We start from the raw sequence: 17,556 nt of genomic DNA, 5'->3' as shown, positions 1-17,556 counted from the left end.
TGTCAAAGCACTTTACAAGCCAATGTTATCTGGTGATTGTGGGTAACCCCATTGATTTTGCTACATTCAATTACTCCTCCCGAGGTGAAAGATAACTCAGTTAAGGGACTATGGCCTTTTAAGAGGTCACTTTGAATTAGAACCTTGTGCTTTCTTTGCCAAAACACTATCAGGCTGATTAGACCAAAAGTGTTTCCCTTTTGCATTCGATTAATTTGTCTACCTCTTTGATGGCTGTAGGCACTGGGTTGGCCAGAGGTGAAGCCAATTGGTTCTACAGAGTGTTCCTAATATGGATTCTGTTCTGTTGGCAGCAGTAGTCCATCTACAACCACGTTAAGGTGTGTGAGCCAGAGATAGGATTGAGACAATATGCTCCTCTCTTGTCTGATTTGAAGTCGCTTCTCCAATTTCTGGTGGAATTGGGAGGAAATGTGGAAACAATAGTGTAATAAGGTTGGACGTTTGAATCAGCTCTCTATATCCTTGTATTTGTTATAGTGCCACATGTTTTTTTCAGGAAATGATTGATGCTGGTGTTAGGCAACCCTGACTAGACCTGGGTCAAATACATACAGTACCGTTCAAAAGTTTGGGGTCACTTAGAAATGTCCTTGTTTTTGAAAGAAAAGCACATTTCTTGTCCATTAAAATAACATAAAATTGATCAGAAATACAGTGTAGACATTGTTAATGTAGTAAATTACTATTGTAGCTGGAAACGGCTGATTTTGAATGGAATATCTACATAGGCGAACAAAGGCCCATTATCAGCAACCACCCAATGGCACGTTGTGTTAGCTAGTCCAAGTTTATCTTTTTAAAAGGCTAAGTGATCATTAGAAAACCCTTTTGCAATTATGTTAGCACAGCTGAAAACGGCTGTTCTGATTAAAGAAGCGATAAAACTGGCCTTCTTTAGACTAGTTGAGTATCTGGAGCATCAGCATTTGTGGATTCAAATACAGGCTCAAAATGTCCAGAAACAAATAACTTTTTTCTGGAACTGGTCAGTCTATTCTTGTTCTGAGAAATTAAGGCTATTCCATGTGAGAAATTGCCAAGAAACTGAAGATCTCGTACAATGCTGTGTACTACTCCCTTTACAGAACAGCTCAAACTATCTCTAACCAGAATAGAAAGAGAAGTGGGAGACCCCGGTGCACAACTGAGCAAGAGGACAAGTACATTAGTGTCTGGTCTGAGAAACAGATGCCTCACAAGTCCTCAACGGGCAGCTTCTAGACAGAGTTGCAAAGAAAAAGCCATATCTCAGACTGGCCAATACAAAGAAAAGATTAAGATGGACAAAAGAACACAGACACTGGACAGAGGAACTCTGCCTAGAAGGCCAGCATCCCGGAGTTGCCTCTTCGCTGTTGATGTTGCGACTGGTGTTTTGCGGGTACTATTTAATGAAGCTGCCAGTTGGGGACTTGTGAGGAGTCAAACTTTAATTTACTTGTCCTCTTGTATTTTACAAATGTATTGAACTATGAGTATGGCCAGGTGAACTTTCTTTTTAAGAGATTACAATGTTACAACTGAAACCATATTATTTTTTAAACTAGCGCCTTAAAGTCTGGTCCTGACCCTTCTGTATTTTATTTACATGTTTAATTTATCAGGGAAACCTTTGAGAGTAGAATTCTCAATTTTACAGACAGACCTGCCCACGCTCAATTGGGTGTTGAGGTGATTGGTAGGATCAATAAACTCTGGTCCGGAAATGCCACAGGCCTACTGCAAGGTTTTGTTCCAACCAAGCACCACACCTGATTCTGGCTTAGTATGGTAGGAAATAATAAGAATTTAGGTAGATCCAAGTCAGAAACTTCGTTGAGGCAGTAACAATAAGCACAGCACGTGCTTCATCCAGAGATGTTGGGTTTTGCTACACCCTGCTCTCTTCCTCCTCCCCTCTCCCTCTCTCTTACAATAACCTGCAGTGATGTAAAAGTATTGTAAACTAGTCAAGCCATGGTCAAGCCAACCTTAATCTTGCTACGTGGTATATGAAGACACAAGAAAAAAAATGTCTCTTCAGAGTCAGAGGTAAGACATTTGCTCTCACAAAGAACTTAAGTTTGGCACCATACAAGTGCAAGACAAGGGCTATATATATATATATATATATATATATATATATATATATATATATATATATATATATATATATATATATATATATATATATATATATATAATTTTTTTAAATAAACAAATTGTAAATTAAATGTAAAATGCACATACTATAGCCTACTCAACTCGAATCTTTCACAAGACTATGTACTCTGACTACTGTAGCCTACATTAAGTGAGATTTTAGGCCAGTACTGTTAGCTGCTCGGATAGAGTAATCGTAGACTGGGCCAGTGAGTGCAGTACAATGTGAATAGGTAAAGTTGGTGAATGGTTTCTGCAACTGAAGTGTCTGTCTGCATTGCTCCGCTTTTCAGTTGCATCCGTCTCGCGTGCTCTCGGGAGGCACTGGTCACGATTGCTCCTTTTGAAAACGTCGACAATTTGCAATTGAAATATAAACTTTGTGAAATATAAATTGTGTGACTACATGTCACTTGCTTGTTATACGTTGACGGCGCAAATCTAATTTGTTTGAAGAGAACCACTTTCGTTAAGCCGTTCGAAGACGCCCGGACCGTCGTGGGGAATCAGAATTTAGCCAGCTGTTTAGCCAGTAGCATGCTTTCAGAACGTCAGCCAGATGTGGAGCAAGGCTTTGAAGCTGGAAAAGAAAAATAACCAACGTGCGAGTATTTTGGGAGTTTCTATCCACCCAGCAGGCAATCCCGCGTTTTTTATAAACATTTAAATAGCTAGTTGTTCGAATATAGAAATTGATTTAATCAACTTTATGGTAAGAAGACATTTGGTTGTAAATGGGACTTTGTTGAAAACCAAAATATGACAGTAAATCTGAGTTCCTCATTCATATTTGTTAAAGCCAAGTTGACGTTTGGACAAGGTAAGATTTTTTAAAGACAGCTTTCAAGCCAGCTAGCTAACTAACGTTACTTTGACAACATTTTAAATGTTGTTTGCTTGCTAGCTAGCTTTCTGATATTGTTTGGTAAGATGTGCAGTTCGGAATTAATTATGGCTAATGTTAGCATGCGCTAGATCTGTCACAGTCTCGCCCTGACCCGGGTCTGATTCCCGCATTATTTTTGATTTATAACTTTTTTGCTTACCATCAAGCTACAGTAGCTAGCTAGTTGGCTTGCTGTAGCTCTCTGACTTTTTTTTTTAGCATATATTTCATCTTATCAAGACTGACTTGTATCTGTTTAGCTAGCCTATACATACCTAACATTACCAGTGATGAATATGACTAACGTTAACTAACAACTCATAGCTAGCTAAAACACAATGGCAAAGCATTTCAGACCATACTAGGTCTTGGAACAAAACTTTAAAATGGATTAGACAACAAGTCACTTTCCCAAAGGAAATGTCCTTGTTGAAAGCAGTTTGTAACACACACACACACACACACACACACACACACACACACACACACACACACACACACACACACACACACACACACACACACACACACACACAGTCAGCAGATATTTATTTATTCACAACACCTCCAGTTAAATTAACTTGTGTGGATATGCTGTTATTGAGAGATGATACAGTGAGAAACTGTAGAATGGCAGCAATAGACTTTCAACAGGAAAAGTTCTCAAATGTGGCTGTCGCAAGACTCTGTCCTATCTTTTTTTGATTTTTCTATTCTTTCTCCTCCTCACACTTTATTTCCACTTTCCAAAACGGTAGGCCTGTACATTTAAACAAGAGAGTGGGAACAGGAGAGAGTAGGTGCAAGAAAGTGATATATTTGGGAGAATGGGAGAGAATTGGATTCTTGATCATTCTACTAATGAAGGTTTACATTTACATTTTAGTCATTCAGCAGACGCTCTTATCCAGAGCGACTTACAGTAGTGAATGCATACATTTCATTAAAAAAAATTATCCGTACTGGTCCCCCGTGGGAATCGAACGCACAACCCTGGCGTTGCAAACACCATGCTCTGCCAACTGAGCCACACGAGACATGCAATCAAAAATATCACTATGGCTTACAAAATCTACGCTGTATCATCTAGGGCAACATTTGCAGTGCAGTAACTCACCTGTTCAGTTATTAGCCTATCTTCTATCAAGACTATCATGATTCCTGTTTGTTCTCTGTTTCCAGGTATCTGGGCTTTGAAGTCCCCCAATTGACCGACATCCAGAACTGAAATAGACAGGTAATAATGCCCTCACAATGTTGATATTTTTCTCCACTTTTAGTTTTAGAATTATTTTAGACCAATATTCAATCGATTGCAGTACGTACCTTTCCAAATAGTGCTTCCAGAAGTGCGTTTGTTTTGCACTGCAGTGGGATTCAGGATGAAGGGACTTGACACTTGATTAGAATTAGTCAATCTGGTTGCAGTGAATGCATGTCTTCTCAGTCAGGTTTGCCTTCAGAACTAAACAGAGTAATGCCATGGGACACTTCTAAAGGCACTATCCTGATCTCCAATTGATTTAAATACCGGCCTTATTTTATTCCATCTATACTCAGGGTGCCCTTAAAAAGTCTTAAAAGGTCTTAAAGGGATGATTAAGGACACCAGAGTCAAACTAGTGGGTACCATTTTTATGTCTCTGTGTCCAGTATGAAGGAAGTTAGAGATAGTCTTGCGAGCCAATGCTAACTAGCGTTAGCACAATGACTGGAAGTCTATGGGTATCTACTAGCTAACACTAGTTAGCATTGGCTGGAGAAACTACCTCTAACTTCCTTACTCTAGGGAAGTAGATAAACGGCATCATTAGCAAAATCCCGAAGTATCCCTTTAAATTCAGTTTTTCGAAGGTCTTAAAAAATGTGACGGAGATGACTACAGTGTTTCCGTTATATTGTGCTGCTACTTAATTCTTGCCACCACGGCAAATAAATATAAACAATTTAACATCAAATAACACTCGAGGCGCACTCAAAATGTAAGAGAGCTATCCACATGTGCACCTCTGTGTGTGCACATCGTGTGCCAGTGCGAGTCGGGCCGTTGCCAACTGGGTCCTGGACTTTCTGACGGGCTGACCCCAGGTGATGAAGGTAGGCAACAACACCTACCTCACAAGGGTGGGTGCTTCCCCTCCTGTACTCCCTGTTCACCCATGACTGTGTAGCCACGCACGTCTCCAACTCAAACATCAAGTTGGCTGATAAACAGTGATGAACATGATTACCAACTACGATGAGAAAGCCTACAGGGAGGAGGTGAGGGCCCTGGCAGAGTGGTGCCAGGAAAATAACCTCTCCCTCAGCGTCAACAAAGCAAAGGAGCTGATCGTGGACTTCAGGAGACAGCAGAGAGAGCACCACCCATCCACATCGACGGGCCGCAGTGGTGAGGGGGAAAAGCTTCAGGTTCCCCGGGGGGCACATCACGGTCAACATGAAATGGTCCCTTCACACAGATAGAATGGTGAAGAAGTTGCTACAGTGCCTCTTCAACCTCAGGAGGCTGAAGAAATTTGGCTTGGCACCTAAGACCCTCACAAACTTCTACAGATACACCATTGAGAGCTGTATCACTGCCTGGTACGGCAATTGCACTGTCCACAACCGCAGGGCTCTACAGAGGGTGGGGCTGTCAGCCCAACACATCACTGGGGTCACACTGCTTGCCCTTTGGGCCATCTACAGCACCCGGTGTCACAGGAAGACCAAGAAGATCATCAAGGACCTCAGCCACCTGAGCCACGGCCTGTTCACCCCACTACCATCTAGAAGGCGGAGACAGTACAGGTGCATCAAAGCTGGGACGAGAGACTGAAAAACAGATTCCATCTCCAGGCCATCCGACTGTTAAATAGTCACCAGTAGCCTGCCTCCGCCCAGTCCCTTGCCCTGAACCTTAGTCACTGTAACTAGCCGGCTACCACCCGGTTCTCTACCCTGCACCTTAGAGACTGCTAACCTATGTACATAGTCATTGAACACTGGTCACTTTAATAATGTTTATATACTGTTTTACCCACTTCACATGTACAGTTGAAGTCGGAAGTTTACATACACCTTAGCCATTTGCATTTAAACTCAGTTTTTCCACAATTCCTAACATTTAATCCTAGTAAAAATTCCCTGTCTTAGGTCAGTTAGGATCACCACTTTATTTTAAGAATGTGTCATGTCAGAATAATAGTAGAGAGACTGATTTATTTCTGCTTTTATTTTTTTCATTTTTTCATTTGGTAGCATTGGCTTTAAATTGTTTAACTTGGGTCAAACATTTTGGGTAACCTTCCAAAAGCTTCCCACAGTAAGTTGGGGGTATTTTGGCCCATTCCTCCTGACTGAGCTGGTGTAACTGGGTCAGGTTTGTAGTCCTCCTTGCTCACACACGCTTTTTCAGTTCTGCCCACAAATTTGCTATAGGATTGAGGTCAGGGCTTTGTGATGGCCACTCCAATACCTTGACTTTGTTGTCCTTCAGCCATTTTGCCACAACTTTGGAAGTATGTTTGGGGTCATTGTCCATTTGGAAGACCCATTTGCGACCAAGCTTTAACTTCCTGACTGATGTCTTGAGATGTTCCTTCAACATATCCAGATAATTTTCCTACCTCATGATGCCATCTATTTTGTGAAGTGCACCAGTCCCTCCTGCAGCAAAGCACCCCCACAACATGATGCTGCCACCCCTGTGCTTCACGGTTGGGATGGTGTTCTTCGGCTTGGAAGCATCCCTCTTTTTCCTCCAAACATAACGATGGTCATTATGGCCAAACAGTTCTATTTTTGTTTCATCAGACCAGAGGACATTTCTCCAAAAAGTACGATCTTTGTCCCCATGTGCAATTGCAATCCGTAGTCGCTTTTTAATGGGGGTTTTGGAGGAGAGGCTTCTTCCTTGCTGAGCGGCCTTTCAAGTTATGTCAATATAGGACTCGTTTTACTGTGGATATAGATACTTTTGTACCTGTTTTCTTCAGCATCTTCACAGGGTCCTTTACCGTTGTTCTGGGATTGATTTTCACTTTTTGCACCAAAGTACGTTAATCTCTAGGAGACAGAATGTGTCTCCTTCCTGAGCGGTATGACGGATGCGTGGTCCCATGGTGTTTATACTTGTGTATTATTGTCTGTACAGATGAACGTGGTACCTTCAGGCATTTGGAAATTGCTCCCAAGGATGAACCAGACTTGTGGAGGTCTACAATTTTTTTCTGAGGTCTTGGCTGATTTCTTTTGATTTTCCCATGATGTCAAGCAAGGAGGCACTGAGTTTGAAGGTAGGCCTTGAAATACATCCACAAGTACACCTCCAATTGACTGAAATTATGTCAATTAGCCTATCAGAAGCTTCTAAAGCCATGACATTTTCTGGAATTTTCCAAGCTGTTTAAAGGCACAGTCAACTTAGTGTATGTAAACTTCTGTGTCTGTAAACAGTTGTTGGAAAAATGACTTGTGTCATGCACAAAGTAGATGTCCTAACTGACTTGTCAAAACTGTAGTTTGTTAACAAGAAATTTGTGGAGTGGTTGAAAAACGAGTTTTAATGACTCCAACCTAAGTGGATGTAAACTTCCGACTTCAACTGTATATACTGTAATCTAATCAAGGCTCATCCTATATACTGTTGTACACACCTTTCCTTTGCTGTACACAGCTTTTCTATTCAAATACTGTCCATTTCACACCATTATATACATTCAGTCCATTCGGAAAGTATTCAGAAACCTTGACTTTTTCCACATTTTGTGACGTTACAGCCTTATTCTAAATTGGATTAAAATAGTCCCCCCCCCCATCAATCTGTTCACAATACCCCATAATGACAAAGCAATACGTTTTTCAAAATTTGGGCTAATTTATAATAAAAATAAAAAACTGAAATATTACATTTACATACAGTACTAGTCAAAAGTTTGGACGCACCTACTCATTCCAGGGTTGTTCTTTATTTTTACTATTTTCTGCATTGTAGAATAATAGTGAAGACATCAAAACTATGAAATAATACATATGGAATCATTTAGTAACCGAAAAAGTGTTAAACAAATCGAAATATATTTTATATATGTGGCCACCCTTTGCACACTCTTGGCATTCTCTCAACCAGCTTCACCTGGAATGGTTTTCCAACAGTCTTGAAGGAGGTCCCACATATACTGAGCACTTGTTGGCTGCATTTCCTTCACTCTGCGGTCCAACTCATCCCAAACCATCTCAATTGGGTTAAGGTCGGGTGATTCTGGAGGCCAGGTCATCTGATGCAGCACTCCGTCACTCTCCTAATTGGTCAAATAGCCGCTACACAGCCTGGAAGTGTGTTTTGGGTCATTGTCCTGTTGAAAAAAGAATGATAGTCCCACTAACCAGATGGGATGGCGTATCGCTGCAGAATGCTGTGGTAGCCATGCTGGTTAAGTGTGCTTTGAATTCTAAATAAATCGCTGACAGTGTCACCAGCAAAGTACCCCCACACCATCACACCTCCTCCTCCATGCTTCATGGTGGGAACCACATATGTGGAAATCATCCGTTCACCTACTCTTCGTCTCACAAAGACACGGCGGTTGGAACTAAAAAGGGGTAAAAGTACCAAAAAAAAGAAACAAAATATAGAAACAAACACAAGTGTACGTTGTGCTGGGGACATTAAAATGGCACGCTAAAATGTGCAGTTTTGTCACACAACGCAATGCCACAGATTCCTCAAGTTTGAGGGAGTGTGCAATTGGCATGCTGACTGCAGGAATGTCCACTGACAATTTAATGTACATTTTTCTACCATAAGCCTCCTCCAATGTCATTTTAGAGAATTTGGCAGTAAGTCCAACCAACCTCACAACCGCAGACCACGTGTAACCACACCAGCCCAGGACCTCCACATCCAGTTTCTTCACCTGCGGGATAATCTGATACCAGCCACCCGGACAGCTAATGAAACTGAGGAGTATTTCTGTAAAGCCCTTTTGTGGGGAAAAACTAATTCTGATTGGCTAAACCTGGCTCCCCAGTGGGTGGGCCTATGCCCTACCAGGCCAACCCTTGGCTGCGCCCCTGCCCATCATGTGAAGTCCATAGAATTAGGGCCTAATTAATTCATTTCAATTGACTGATTTCCTTATATGAACGGTAACTCAGTAAAATCGTTGAAATTGTTGCATTTTGCGTTTTATATTTTTGTTCAGTATAGTATTGGTATTGAAGCCAAAATTTGGAACACTTAGCGTTTGTGATCTAGCTAATGATTAGCCTAAACAAATGCAGTTTGGCAACCCCATGCTTCAGCCATCTATAGCCTAGCCACTATGCTACTACATCTGTTAGGCTACAGGAGAATGCTCATTGCTAAAATAGCACACCTGCCTGACAATATGAACCATGTAGGCTATAGCTCTTGGTGAAAGAGCCAGCCCTAAAAATACGACTTTTTGCCAACATGGGCTCATTTCTGGAGGGGAAAATTAGCAGTTGTGTGGCACGCTGTTGTGGAAATTCTGCCACCACAACACGCAACCCTCAAAATTAGTATTAAATTACATTTCAAGTCGCATAAAAAGGTCTTAAATTCAACTTCATGGAACCTGCACATACCCTGATACTGTATTATTATTTAGCTAGCATCTCCTCTTGGTTATGTTATGCGGTATACAAAGACAAAACAATAACCAGGGCTGGAAACACTTTCCAATAAAAATACTTCAGTTAAGCAGGTTACTGGCCACAGTTAGTAACTCATTTTGGCATGGGGGAATCTGTCCTGCTTCAATATTGGCAGAGGGACATCGCTTCAATTCATGCTCTCTTCTTGGGTCCATAGAGAAAGAAAAGCCTTACGTTTAAATGTGCCTCTGTGTTTTGTTCCCGTATTGTCTCCTGGGCCTTAGTGAATCCCAATGACATGTAAGATAAAAAATCCTGTTGTTCGCTATGTAAACAGTGGCGGCTTGCCACAACCATTCGAGCTCGTCAGAACGGCCCACCGCATCATCTAGCTCCAACGGCCCCCTCGAAATAGAGTGTCTGACTCCTTTTTCTTCAGAGACATATTTAGATTAAGTCACATTTATGGTCTGCACCATAATACATGGTTAGGCTGTTTTGATCCCAAGACAACAACAAAACATCTCCATATGTACTGTGACCTCATGACATGGTGAAAGGGAAATACTTACCCTAAACTTTCGGCCCTAGTTTATATTTCCTTTCTTTTTTAGCTACTGTTTTAAACCATTTATTTTGGGTGGATGGTTTAAATCTGGTGGGAAATCTTAACCTCGTAACCTGTGTGGTGGATGCAGGCTATTGTTCCAGCCAAGCAGTGATTCTGCTTATCAACTTAACACTGTCTTCCATCTTGGTAAGATTGCCCCAAATCTTGTTTAAATGAAGCAAGCCCAATCTTTAATTGAGAGAAAATGTAATGTATGAAACTTTGTGTCTGTGTCTGACCATATGTGTGCGACTCTGTCAATGATGTTTCTGAGAACATGAGAAATTCTCCATCCCTCTTTCGTCATCCCTCTGTCTTTATGCTTTCTTTATCCTCCATCAGCGGGGACTTAGCCCCCAGACAACAGCTCCTTTCATCCCTCTCTCACTCACCACAGCCTGTCCTCCAGTTGGGCACCAGCCCGTCAGTCCTGCCCTTGTTCCATAGGGGAATGCTGTAGCCCAGCTGGGCCACACCCGCTTAACTATGGTGAGTTGTACAATATCTCCCAGAGAGAAATATCTCTAGAGAAACGGCACAGAAAATAAACAAACGAAATGGAATTCAAATAATTGAACCGACACCAGTCTATTAGTTATTTACAAAACTAAAATAAACCGACATTTAGGTTCATCGCTCATGACTAGGTACTTCAGATCTTCAGTGGTGGACTGACTCATCCCTGCCCCCGCCCCATGCTTGAGTCGTGGCCCTAGCCTTGGCCTGTTTGCTTTTTTTAGCCTGAGCACTTACCCTTGCACTAGATCTGTCATAGTCTCTCGCCCTGACCCTGGTCTGATTCTTGCCCTTGTTCTGGTCTAGTTTGCACCCTGGCTCTAGCCTTGTCCCTGCTCTTTGCCCTGGGCTCCTGACCCTAGCCTGACCATCGCCATGGTCTTGTTCTGACTCTGGCCCTACCTGTAGTTTAGGTTCAGGGATAAGTTACTGCAACCCACACGGCCTGACCTAAAAGCACCTTACAGGCATCCCAGCGTGACCCACATTCTTTCCTTCCTGAACAGCAGGGCATTGGGATCAATGTGAAAGGAACATCAGAAGTAGGCTTGGGCGGTATCCAGATTTTACATCCTTCTCTTATCCCTGGATTTACGGTATTACCGGTATAGCACACAAGGGGGTTCTAAAAACGCAAGAAAAGCCCATTGGGCGTCTATTACCAGAATGCTAACAAAATCAGCACCAACTAATTGCGAAATCATATAGACTCTGTTAGCTAAATGCTAATGAGCGAAAACGAACATAAACTAGTTGCAATGACAGGCAAATCCAGTTCATAAAGTTATACAAGCATAGCTAGTAGCTACCGAATGTCATTTTCGTTGAGTGTGGACATTTACAAGCGAAAGTGAGTCGAGGGGAGAAGAACAGAGAAAAAAACACTAGTAGAAAGCACAAGGAAAAAATGGCAACTGTACAGATAACTCATCCAGAGCTCTTTGACTTCTGGCAGAAATCCATTGTAAGATATCAGATGGCAAACATTTAGTAGTGAGTGTAACTTCATTGCCTCATGTCCGCTGCTTAACAGAGACTTGCCAATAGATACAGTGCTTTCGGAAAGTATTCAGACCCCTTCACTTTTTCCACATCATCAGTCTACACACAATATCCCATAATGTCAAAGCAAAAACTGTTTTTTAGACATTTTTGCAAAACAAAACTGAAATATCACATTTACATACAGTAAGTATTCAGATCCTTTACTTAGTAGTTGAAGGACCTTTGGCAGCGATTACAGCATCGAGTCTTCTTCGGTATGACGCTACAAGCTTGGCACACCTGTATTAGGGGAGTTTCTCCCATTTTTCTCTGCAGATTCTCTTAAGCTCTGTCAGGTTGGAGGGGGTGCGTTGCTGCACAGCTATTTTCATGTCTCTCCAGAGATGTTCGATCGGGCTCTGGCTGGGTCACTCAAGTTCATTCAGAGAGTTGTCCCAAAGCCACTCCTGCGTTGTCTTGGCTGTGTGCTTATCATTGTCTTGTTGGAAAGTGAACCTTCGCCCCAGTCTGAGGTCCTGAGCACTCTGGAGCAGGTTTTCATCAAGGATCTCTCTGTACTTTGCTTCGTTCATCTTTCCCTCGATCCTGACTAGTCTTCCAGTCCCTGCCACTGAAAAACATCCCCACAGTATCACGCTGGCACCACCATGCTTCACCATAGGGATGGTGCCAGGTTTCCTCCAGACATGACGCTTGGCATTCAGGCCAAAGAGTTCAATCTTGGTTTCATCAGACCAGAGAATCTTGCTTCTCATGGTCTGAGAGTCCTTTAGGTGCCTTTTGGCAAACTCCAAGCAGGCTGTCATGCGCCTTTTACTGAGGAGTGGCTTCTGTCTGGCCACTCTACCATAAAGGCCTGATTGGTGGAGTGCTGCAGAGATGTTTGTCCTTCTGGAAAGTACTCACATCTCCACAGAGGAACTATGGAGCTCTGTCAGAGTGACCATTGGGTTCTTGGTCACCTCCCTGAAGATTGTTGGTAGTTCCAAACTTCTTCCATTTAGGCCACTGTGTTCTTGGGGACCTTCAAGTGTGCAGACATTTTTTGATACCCTTCCCCAAATCTGTGCCTCGACACATTCCTGTCTCGGAGCTCTATGGACAATTTCTTCGTCCTCATGGCTTGGTTTTTGCCCTAACATGCACTGTCAACTGTGGGACCTTATATAGACAGGTGTGTTCCTTTCCAAATCACGTCCTATTAATTGAATTTTCCTTAGGTGGACTTCAAATTGTTGAAACGTCTCAAGGATGATAAATGAAAACAGGATGCACCTGAGCTCAATTTCGAGTCTCATAGCAAAGGGTCTGAATACTTATGTAAATAAGGTATTTCTGTTAAAAATGTTTTATTAATTAGCAAAAAAATGTAAAAAAATTATGCTTTCTCTTTTGTCATTATGGGGTATTGTGTGTAGATTGATGAGGAAAACATTTTATTTAATACATTTTAGAATAAGGCTGTAACGCAACAAAATGTGGAAAAAGTCAAGGGGTCTGAATACTTTCCGAACCTTGTTCTGAACATCTCCAAAACAAAGGTCATGTGGTTTGGGAAGAAGAATGCCCCTCTCCCCACAGGTATGATTACTACCTCTGAGGGTTTAGAGCTTGAGGTAGTCACCTCATACAAGTACTTGGGAGTATGGCTAGAGGGTACACTGTCCTTCTCTCAGCACATATCAAAGCTGCAGGCTAAAGTTAAATCTAGACTTGGTTTCCTCTATCGTAATCGCTCCTCTTTCACCCCAGCTGCCAAACTAACCCGGATTCAGATGACCATCCTACCCATGCTAGATTACGGAGACGTAATTTATAGATCGGCAGGTTAGGGTGCTCTCGAGCGGCTAGATGTTCTTTACCATTCGGCCATCAGATTTGCCACCAATGCTCCTTATAAGACACATCACTGCACTCTATACTCCTCTGTAAACTGGTCATCTCTGTATACCCGTCGCAAGACCCACTGGTTCATGCTTATTTATAAAACCTTCTTTGGCCTCACTCCCCCCTATCTGAGATATTTACTGCAGCCCTCATCCTCCACATACAACACCCGTTCTGCCAGTCACATTCTCTTAAAGGTCCCCAAAGCACACACATCCCTGGGTCGCTTGTCTTTTCAGTTCGCTGCAGCTAGCGACTGGAACGAGCTGCAACAAACACTCAAACTGGACAGTTTTATCTCAATCTCTTCATTCGAAGACTCAATTGTGCACACTCTTACTGACAGTTGTGGCTGCTTTGCGTGATGTATTGTTGTCTCTACCTTCTTGCCCTTTGTGCTGTTGTCTGTGCCCAATAATGTTTATACCCTGTTTTGTGCTGCTACCATGTTGTGCTTCTGCCATGTTGTGTTTCGACCATGTTGTTGTCATGTTGTGTTGCTACCATGCTGTGTTGTTGTCTTAGGTCTCTCTTTATGTAGTGTTGTGTTGTCTCATTTCGTGATGTGTGTCTTGTCCTATATTTGTATATAATTTATTTACATTTTTAATCCCATCTCCCGTAACCACAGGAGGCCTTTTGCCTTTTGGTAGGCCGTCATTGTAAATAAGAATTTGTTCTTAACTGTCTTGCCTATTTAAGTAAATGTTAAATAAAATCAAATAATATAATATAACGGAGGCATCTTTTTATACGAGAGCACTGGCTGCCAGACCCCCCCCCAAATGTGTTTGTTGAAGTCTTACACAAGTTGAAATGATGGTCTTACAAAATTCACAGCCTTCAGCGAAAGGCTATCTCTCTCACTTTTTCCTCTCTCTTGAAATACTCCGAAGCTGTATTACAGTATATAGACCTTTCCTAACACTTCTCATGATTTCGCTGGTGCATGCAAGTATCCCATAAATGCGCAATGGCTTTTGGCTGGTCAAAATCACGGTATCTGGGATAAATAAATAAAAAAACGGTCTTCTTGCTTTGCAAGAATGTAAAGCTGATTTTGTGCATTCAATAAAATGTTTATAGCGAGAGGGAAAAAAAACCTTAGGCTAGCTGCGAGAGGAATGTTGTTGACTTACCCTGGAAATCCCATTACAGGTTTTAATTCCTTACTGTACCTATTTAAAGTACAGTACAATTTAACCAGCACCATCATGAAGTAACACTGAATTAACATTTCACTGTAAAGTCCAGATTTTCTCTGCCACTCACAAATCATTGCCCTCCTTTGGCTTATGCACTCTGCTGGATCTCCGTGGCTTCAAAATGAGTCAGTGGAAGCCCTGCTGTGTTGCACTGTCATGAAAGTAGACAAAAGAGACCAAAAAGAGGAGTAGTCGACAGATCTGGAGTAGTACCCACTCCATCCAGGGGTCTTGTCCTATCGCCCCAAACCCCTTCTTTAGGAGCAAACGGCTGAAGTGCCTCACTCTGCAAACCATAAGAAACCGTTAGCCTTTCCTCTCAAACTTTGTGGTCGTCTTAGAGAGACACACTCCGCACTGGGTTTCTTTTTCAAGTACCGAACCACAAATAGCTCTTTTACTAGAGCTGCAGGAAGCTGGAGGCTGCTGTTGTGGGGCTTTGAGACATCCTGTGGCACCGGGATGGGAAGGTGCGCTGCACTCTCCCGGTAACAATTTTTGTATATACGGCATCCACTAGTGCTCCTACCTCGCAACCAAGCCACAAAGGCTTTTACTCGCAGATTAGGATCGGACAGAATGTCGTGGAAGAATTTCTTCGAGACCCCAGAAATGATTTGAAATAGAGAATACCTGTAAAATTCATTACTGCCACAAACGGATAATAATACATGTTATACCATGTGTCCCTACAGCACACTCCTTGAGGACAGTAGAGTCTCCAGTGTTCAGTTAGTGGATGTATTACCATTTAAAAAGCGGGAAAGGAATCGATGTCAAACATTCAATCAAGTCTTAAGGCACAGTATAAAGACTGTTGCCCTTGAACAACTTTAGGATGGTGGCTGATTTAGGAACCGTGTTAAATCTCATTTTACATTTTAGTCATTTAAAATCAAATCAAATCAAATTTATTTTTATATAGCCCTTCGTACATCAGCTGATATTCTCAAAGTGCTGTACAGAAACCCAGCCTAAAACCCCAAACAGCAAGCAAAGCATGTGAAAGAAGCACGGTGGCTAGGAAAAACTCCCTAGGAAAAACTCCCTAGAAAGGCCAAAAACCTAGGAAGAAACCTAGAGAGGAACCAGGCTATGAGGGGTGGCCAGTCCTCTTCTGGCTGTGCAGGGTGGATATTATAACAGAACATGGTCAAAATGTTAAAATGTTAAAATGTTCATAAATGACCAGCATGGTCAAATAATAATAATCATAGTAGTTGTCGAGGGTGCAACAAGCACGTCCGGTGAACAGGTCAGGGTTCCATAGCCGCAGGCAGAACAGTTGAAACTGGAGCAGCAGCACGGCCAGGTGGACTGGGGACAGCAAGGAGTCATCATACCAGGTAGTCCTGAGGCATGGTCCTAGGGCTCAGGTCCTCCGAGAGAAAGACAGAAAGAGAGAATTAGAGAGAGCATATTTAAATACACACAGGACACCGGATAAGACAAGAGAAATACTCCAGATGTAACAGACTGACCCTAGCCCCCCGACACATAAACTACTGCAGCATAAATACTGGAGGCTGAGACAGGAGGGATCAGAAGACACTGTGGCCCCATCCGATGATACCCCGGACAGGGCCAAACAGGCAGGATATAACCCCACCCACTTTGCCAAAGCACAGCCCCCACACCACTAGAGGGATGTCTCCAACCACCAACTTACCGTCCTAAGACAAGGCCGAGTATAGCCCACAACGATCTCCGCCATGGCACAACCCAAGGGGGGGGCGCCAACCCAGACAGGAAGACCACGTCAGTGACTCAACCCACTCAAGTGACGCACCCCTCCCATGGACGGCATGGAAGAACACCAGTAGGCCAGTGACTCAGCCTCTGTAAAAGGGTTAGAGGCAGAGAATCCCAGTGGAAAGAGGGGAACCGGCAAGGCAGAGACAGCAAGGGCGGTTCGTTGCTCCAGCCTTTCCGTTCACCTTCACACTCCTGGGCCAGACTATACTTAATCATAGGACCTACTGAAGAGATAAGTCTTCAGTAAAGACTTAAAGGTTGAGACTGAGTCTGCGTCTCTCACATTGGTAGGCAGACCATTCCATAAAAATGGAGCTCTATAGGAGAAAGCCCTACCTCCAGCCGTTTGCTTAGAAATTCTAGGGACAATTAGGAGGCCTGCGTCTTGTGACCGTAGCGTACGTGTAGGTATGTACGGCAGGACCAAATCGGAAAGATAGGTAGGAGCAAGCCCATGTAATGCTTTGTAGGTTAGCAGTAAAACCTTGAAATCAGCCCTTGCCTTAACAGGAAGCCAGTGTAGGGAGGCTAACACTGGAGTAATATGATCAAATTTTTTGGTTCTAGTCAGGATTCTAGCAGCCGTATTTAGCACTAACTGAAGTTTATTTAGTGCTTTATCCGGGTAGCCGGAAAGTAGAGCATTGCAGTAGTCCAGCCTAGAAGTAACAAAAGCATGGATTAATTTTTCTGCGTCATTTTTGGACAGAAAATTTCTGATTTTTGCAATGTTACGTAGATGGAAAAAAGCTGTCCTTGAAACAGTCTTGATATGTTCTTCAAAAGAGAGATCAGGGTCCAGAGTAACGCCGAGGTCCTTCACAGTTTTATTTGAGACGACTGTACAACCATCCAGATTAATTGTCAGATTCAACAGAAGATCTCTTTGTTTCTTGGGACCTAGAACAAGCATCTCTGTTTTG

At 42.6% G+C, this 17,556-nt stretch overlaps 1 protein-coding gene across 2 annotated transcripts in view; it reads left to right on the top strand.

Moving 5' to 3' along the window:
• The first annotated feature begins 1,922 nt into the window (after positions 1–1,922).
• The window catches only part of LOC106579161 (gap junction gamma-1 protein), a 59,560-nt gene continuing 43,926 nt past the window's right edge, over positions 1,923–17,556 (top strand). Inside the window, exons 1-2 of one of the 2 annotated variants that reach the window (XM_014158774.2) lie at positions 1,923–2,055; positions 4,235–4,289. The gene's annotated coding sequence lies outside the window, so the exon portion shown is untranslated. Of the gene's footprint in view, positions 2,056–2,379; positions 2,987–4,234; positions 4,290–17,556 lie in introns of those variants that run through there. The other variant, XM_014158771.2, reaches the window with a different exon arrangement.

The sequence above is a fragment of the Salmo salar genome, chromosome ssa19 (genome assembly GCF_905237065.1).
Source record: "Salmo salar chromosome ssa19, Ssal_v3.1, whole genome shotgun sequence".
Lineage (NCBI taxonomy): Eukaryota > Metazoa > Chordata > Actinopteri > Salmoniformes > Salmonidae > Salmo > Salmo salar.
Note: the sequence above shows the minus strand (reverse complement) of the source record. Positions and strands in the feature narration are given on the sequence as shown.